Genomic DNA, 7,659 nt, shown 5'->3' on the forward strand with positions numbered 1-7,659 from the left:
CAGTTAAACCTAAATAGACTAAAATAAATATATTTTTTCCGTCTGTGTCACTTACGTTCTAACGTCACTTTGTTTGCTTGCAATACCCCATTGAATAACCGTATTCAATTTTAGAGTGCGTAATTGTTGATAACCTGTTAGGTCTAGAGGAAAAATATAGCTTTTTTTTTTTATACTTACGCAGATGTGTGTTTGTGCGTTTTTTTTTTTAAAAAAAAAGCCACATCGGGCTATATGCTGAGTCCACCAAGGGCAATTCAGCCCCTGATTTTAGTGTTACATATCCGTAGACTTACCAGCGGCGGACACTTGCGCAGATTTATTGTTCGCCATGCTTCGGAATTTGTAATTTCTTCATTGCTTAAGGAATGACCAACAGTGAAATGAATTGCGCACGCGTTCTTAGAGAAATTCTCCTTCTGTGTCTTATGCATAAAGTGATTAACTGAATTTTACAGATAATTTTCACTCATAAAGACCTCTCTTTACTCCCTCCAGATACAATCTCTGCCCCTCATCCATTGTACACATGCCTGTCGTATTAGAATTGTTTTTTAACAGTTACAATAAACTATTGTTTCTATTCCACTACTGAATTGTGTCTATTCTCTTTCTTCAGTTTTGTCTTGTAGAAAACATACTTTATATATAAATAACACTTCCTGACATTCCTCAAGTAATTGCGGTTGTTATTCTTATCTCAAAGATCAGGTATTAGACAGTACCAGTATCAGCTCCGTCGCACCAAATATGCTTGCTCTTTCAGCCGTGGGGGTGTTATAATGTTACGGTTAATCTCACTATTCGTTGGCAAAAGAGTAGCCCAAGAGTTGGCGGTGGGTGGTGATGACTAGCTGCCTTCCCTCTAGTCTTATAGTGCCAAATTAGGGACGGTTAGCACAGATAGCCCTCGTGTCGTTTTGCGCGAAATTAAAAAAAACAAACAACAAAACAACCAATATCAGGGCTTATTTGAGCTACTTTGTCATTTTTTTTTTTCACAATCATAAAATTTTATTCAGCTGAGTAACTCTACTTCCCGAGACTTACACCCCAGTCTAAATTAATCATTACACTCGAGAGTATCACACTTTCATTAAAGTTGTAGTTCTCTGTTATGCATTATCTGCGGTTTTATATGTATATTTTTTGTTTGCACAACATTAACTTTGTTCTTATTTGCACCTATCTTTACCAATGTATCTTATCCTCCATCTGAAAACTAGTTTATGTTAACAATACGTTTCATTTATTAACTTTCTCGTGTTTGGAATTTTCTAAATTCTCGCGCACGACAACTGGGTTTATTTGTTTTTTGAATTTCGCACAAAGGTAGCCATCCTTAATTTAACAGTGTAAGACTAGAGGAAGACAGCTAGTCATCACCACCAGCCACCAACTCTTGGGCTACTCTTTTACCAACCAGTAGTGGAATTGACCCGTAACATTATAACGCTCCTACGGCTGAAAGGGTGAGCATGTTTGGTGTAATGGGAAATCGAACCCGCGACCCTCAGATTATAAGTCAAGCGCCCTATCCACTTGGCCTCACAACAGTTGGAAAACTATGATTTTAAGCTATCGGTTCCCAACCTACGGTATGCGAGAACCTATAAAAAACAAAACAAAAAATAAACATTACATATTGGCGAACAGTTTCGAAGAATCACCAACATATTTCATAATACAGCACTAAACATTCGAGCATTGTTGACTCACTCTTAAAAGCAAATAGCAACCTTTCCTTTTTATAACGTTTGAAAATTAATTATATGTGTCAAGAGTAGTCCGCATCGAGTTATTGCGGCAGAGGTACATAGCATGGAGTATATTTGACGTCTACATGTTTGTCATACAGTATTACAACCTTTGGGAGTCACATGTGGAAACACAGAGTATAGTAATCTATATCGTAGTGTGACACCTTTTGATCAGTTGGACGACATCCAGTCATAGTGTAAACAATCAGTACATGATTGCACTCATATGCGCTTCAATTTCACACAATAAAAGAGGTAGCATTCCCGTAGTATTTGCCCTTTATCCCCATTTTCTTCGCCGCTTCTGTAATTATTTCGAGTATAGATGTATTTTTATTGCACGTTGTATTATTACGAGGATGAGGATTAGTTTGCAATGTTAGCTTTGCATATGGATTTTGGACTAGCCCAAATATTTAAAAATGGCCGAGATATTATTGGGATTACGGCCGAAAATTTCAATTCACAGTGAAAATAAGCAGATTAAATTTGTCTCAGCTCATATGTTAAACCATTTACCAAGTTTTCGAGTCCGTGTTATTTCACCACGTAATTAATTTAGATATGTAAATAATACTATGGCATCTTGTCTAATTTGATGAATTCTGTAATATAATCACTAAGCAGGTTAATAGTTATTCGTGATGACGAGAAACCCATTGGAAGTAAAATTGTATCTCAAGATGGCTGGTATGGGCATGCGCTCGGCAACGGTCAGTCGCAAACTCTTTTTTAACCTGAAGATGACTTAAGAAGGTCGAGATGTTGTTCTCTACTTTATTTTAATAAAAGTTTTAATACCAATATCAGATTAATAGTTAGTTATAAACTAAGTAGTTAGCTTGTTTTAACGTTATTAACACTTGCGTGAAATTCAACAAAAATAAACGTTATATAATTGCATCTCGTAGAGATGTTTTTCTTCTTATCACCACTACAGCAGGTAATTGCTTCGGATTAATGCTGAAATAATCAATTTTTGGAAAAACTCAAACACTGATGTCGTATGTTTCCAATTAGTAGACTCAAGAACTTTAATATTTCGTTTACTTAATAAATAATTGTATACAATATAATTTTAACTTTGTCTCAACAATTTGGGAAACTTTTTCTTAGTGACATCACGGAATTCAAGAATTATAATGATAAGGATTACAAAGATTTTGGGGTTTGTTTCTTTCAAGATATAGAAAAAAAAATTCCGATAAACAACAACAGCTTATGTATGTAACAAACATTTATTTCATCAATAATTTTTACAGCCCAAAATATGATACGATTTTGTTATCCGAATTCAATACACCTAAATATACAACTGCAGCATCATGTCAGTACCCTCGTTCTACTTAGGAACTGGTTTAGCTAATATAGAAGTAACTAGTCCAATTTTGTTCTGCACAGACTTGAACAACTTAGTGCTACTTCAATTACAAGTAATACGCTTGCTTACAAGCGTGTTATTAAATACAATAAGTTGATGGAGATAAAATAATAAAGACTTGAAACTTTAATAAACAATGATGGTACAGTTTGAAAACTTCATTTTTCTCTTTGTGAAACAAAACTTAAATGGTTCATGAATCTTATTTAAATGATAAACTTAGTGTTCGATGCATTTCACGTTACAGAGATTAATATATAAAATACCTAAAATTTGAGCAATGAATTTCATTCAGGAAAAATAATATAATTTTAAACTGTAACCGTATGATATTTGGGAGACGAAAATCTTGCAAGTACACAATAGAGAAACCTGATTTTCTCACAAGCATCACATTCTTATGTTTATATAAACATTTTATATGGTTCCTGTAATATCATGTTTCCAATTCTTTCGACACCTAAATATGCAAGTTATCAAGTCTAAAATCGCTTTTACGCTACTTTCTGGTACACGTATTCATCTAACAGTTGAATATTAACCAACAGTACAAATATCTGCCTTTAAGAAGTATTGAATCAAAACATACTTTCTTTTTAAGTGCTAAACTTAAGTCATATAATATAAACAACAATTAACAACAATATATTTTGGCATTAGAGCAATATCTTGAATAAACTAAAGTTTATAGATACGGCAAAGTCTATCTCACAGATCTTGAAAATAGTACCTCAAACACTGAATGTGACATCTTTGCTGAAGACGAATTGTTGTTTCGGGTTGAAAAATGCAATAACAAGTGACAGAATACCGTATATATATATAAATCTATTGCCCCAATAACTGCCGATCACCAGGTGACAAAGATACATTTTATTAATACAATTCACCTGATACAGTAAAACCTGTCTAAGGCGGAATCGCACGGGACCGAGTAAAATTTCCGGCTTAGACAGTGAACACGTATTTCCCTAATTATATATAATTTTTGAGCGAAACGTTATACTTACTTGACTCGAGGGAAGTAAGACGTTTGTGATAAAGTTATTATACTGTTTATGCTATATTTATTACAATAAGAACAAAAATAGATATTCAAAATATACATAAGTACACAAAATCTTAATCAAATTTATTTGAAGAAAGTGTCCAATTTCAACTGTTTTGCTTTATTAATGGGCTTTTTCATGCGGTTAAAACAGAACGCCAATTCTTCGGCCCTTTCATGAAGTTCAATTCCTCCCCCCTTCATTTTTGCATGCAGTTTGATGGCGTTAATATAACTTAACACTTGCGATGAAGTAAGAATTTCTATCTCCTCACTATTTTTTTACATTTTGTTCATCTTCTGAATCTCTCATACTGTTACCATCTTGCGATTCTATTATAGATTTTAAATCAATTTCATTGGTTTCTGTTAAAACATGCTTGTCAACGTTCATAAAACTTTCCGCGTTCACAAAATCACCTGCATAAATTTTATCAATCAGTTTGGATTTCACTAGAATCGTCATAACAAAGTTTTTTAAAAAAGGGGGTATTTAGTAGCTTTTTTTTTTTTAAATGAGGGTATTAAGTAAATTTTCCGTAAATTTTAAAATTGGGGAAGATAAAAATTTATTTTTTTCGTGAGAATTATTTAAAGAGTAGAATTTTGCAACTTGTAAGACAAATATATTTCTACAAATCATGAATCTAATTTAACTGCAAAAATAACGATGGCAGAAAAAAGAACAGAATATGTTTAACCAATATTTACTGTAACAAAATATCCAAGAACTTATTTATATTTAAATAAATTATTAATTAAACAAGAATTTATTAATATTTAAAGAAATGATTAATTAAATAAGAAATTAATATTTAATCAAAAACATTTTTTCCGCCTTAATCAGGTTCTAATCCTACTTGTTGATAGATGAGGTAGATGAAAGATAGATTTTCGTCCGCGTTACGCAAATTCCGCCATATGGAGGGCCTTTTATAATAGAAATTTTAAGATAATGCTGCAAATTTTTATATTTCCGGCTTAGAAAGCTTTTACCATATAAAGCATATTTACTAAAGTGAGAGATATCGCTGTTATCAATACTTGATGTCTTCAGTGATCTGCACTTTATAATTAAATTTCGATATCTCTTACGAAAATATCATGTATTTTTTATTAGTTTGCTATTGAAATTCCAGAGGTTTGTAACTTGAAAGACATATCAGAAAGGATTGTCATAACTGAACTAAATAAAGTTCTTTATGCACAGTAATCAGAACAATTAACGGTTTTTTTTTCAATGAACGTAACCGCAACATAATTTTAATACAGTTTTTCCTATAAATGATACACATACCATTAAAAAAGGAGTTTTCTAATATCAAAAGTTCTTTATAACTACAACTTGTAGTTCATACATTTCAAAAGGGATTGTACTTAACAAATTTTACATTCAAAATTACAAAGACTTCATACTACTACTTCTTGAGATCTATAGAAAAAACAACAAATCAATTTAGAGAAAAATGTTTTTCACAACAAAATATGTTCTATAAACATTGATAATTATCAAAAGACGTCAAATGAAGGCTTGTTGAAAAAAAGTCCATATATATAAAGGCAGAACCCTAAATGATACTTCTAGAAAAATTATTATTTAATATCAAAATACAAACTAACCCAAAGAAAAGTGCTTTAATAGTTACACATAACTTGTGCCATATTATGTGTTAAAAGGGTCATGCTCACTATCAATCTGGCATCGAAGCCTATGATCACCATTTTTTTAACCATTCACGAACCATAATTAAGAAAATGATAGAACAAACTTTTTGTTGCTAGTTCTGTATTCACGATACGAGTGTAAAAAAATCGCTCAAAACTTATCTAAACAACTCACCTGGAAATTTATCTAAATATATATTGTACATTAAGGCTTAATGCTGCACATCAGTCACCGATATCAGAATTTTCTCATTAATCCACTTCTAGATTTGAATCTTTATCAAATTCTATACTTTACGATGCAAGTTTGTGTTAGGCTTAATAGAAAGATATTTATTATCATCTGAATGTAAAATACAATATTCTATTCAAATATTCTTAATTAATATCTTTCTACAGAGAAACTTAACAGGTATGTGTTACACCATGATATTGAAACATACACATTCAGCTTAGAATTAGTTTCATCTAAATTTGTTCAGACTACAACAGAATATATTACTATGCTGTGTCTGAATTTAATGGATTCATTTTCTTGTGTGGATGTTAAACATATTAATCTTTTTCGTGCTTAGTAAACGTTTTTTCCAATGTGGGTATAACTCATGAATTGCCACAATATTTCATTTGAGGTTTTTTCAAAAATGAAGCAAGGGTTGATGAAAAAAATAGTTGTAAAAATAACTAAAATAAAAAATACCTATGGCCTAAACATAATGTAAATATTGGTCAGAGTGACAGGAAGCTATTATTACTAAATGTATAAGTAATGATAACATTATCAAGACTGTTAGTTTTTTAAATACTATGCCAAAAATACAAATAATATGAAATTTCTGAAAGATGAAGAATTTGCTTATTTAAAACAACAGTAACATAATGATCTGAAAATACTTGTAACTTGTTTATATAGCAACACAAGTAATATATATAGTTATGTGCAATGTTTTTGTGGATTGTAGAGTTGAAGATTGTTGGTTTTTAACATTTAGAAGTCTAAGAACACAATGTTAGAAACTGTCTATTCCATAAATTTCTGTTAAATTGATTTAAATACAAACAACTATTTTTTTCTTATGTGATTACTCATTAATTAATGCCAGAATTTAGTGCTATGAACAATACTAATAAAAACAGTTCAATATTCCAAATCTCTGCAAGAAGCACTTCCCTACAGGCATAGGCAGCCAGTAACAATGTTAAAACAGTAGATTTAAGCAATAGTGATGTTTGAAGTAATACTTCCTTACAGTTATATTCAGCCAGTTACAATATTAGAAAATCAGTAGCAGTGCTAGAAGGAATACTTCGATATGGACATAGTTGGCCAGTAATAGTTTTAGAAAATCAAAACTGATGTTTGGAGGAAAACTTCCCTGCAAATATAGTCAGCAGTAACAATACTAAAACAGTGACTAGCAATGTTTGAAGGTTAACATTTTCCTTATCTGCAAATGTCTTTCTTGCTGATACTTACCTCTCTGCACTACTAATGACTATTACCTCATGTGCAACTGCTTTAAGTTTTTCTGTGCTCATTATGAGTCTTGAACACGTCTCTAGTTGTGTGTACATGTATTGAACCAGCCTAAGATGTAATCACCATAATGCTTCTGCCCTTCCTATAATAAGAGGAGAAACTATTTCCAAATACCTTAATCCCTATGAGCACTAACACATGATCAATGACTCATGCTTATACTAGGCAAAAAACACACTGGAAGTGGGTAAGAAAGGTGAGACAGTAGTGCAAAGACACATGTAGCTGTATGCAATAAATTTTTCAGGTAAGGAAAATGTTAACT

Source organism: Tachypleus tridentatus, chromosome 10 (genome assembly GCF_004210375.1).
Source record: "Tachypleus tridentatus isolate NWPU-2018 chromosome 10, ASM421037v1, whole genome shotgun sequence".
NCBI lineage: Eukaryota > Metazoa > Arthropoda > Merostomata > Xiphosura > Limulidae > Tachypleus > Tachypleus tridentatus.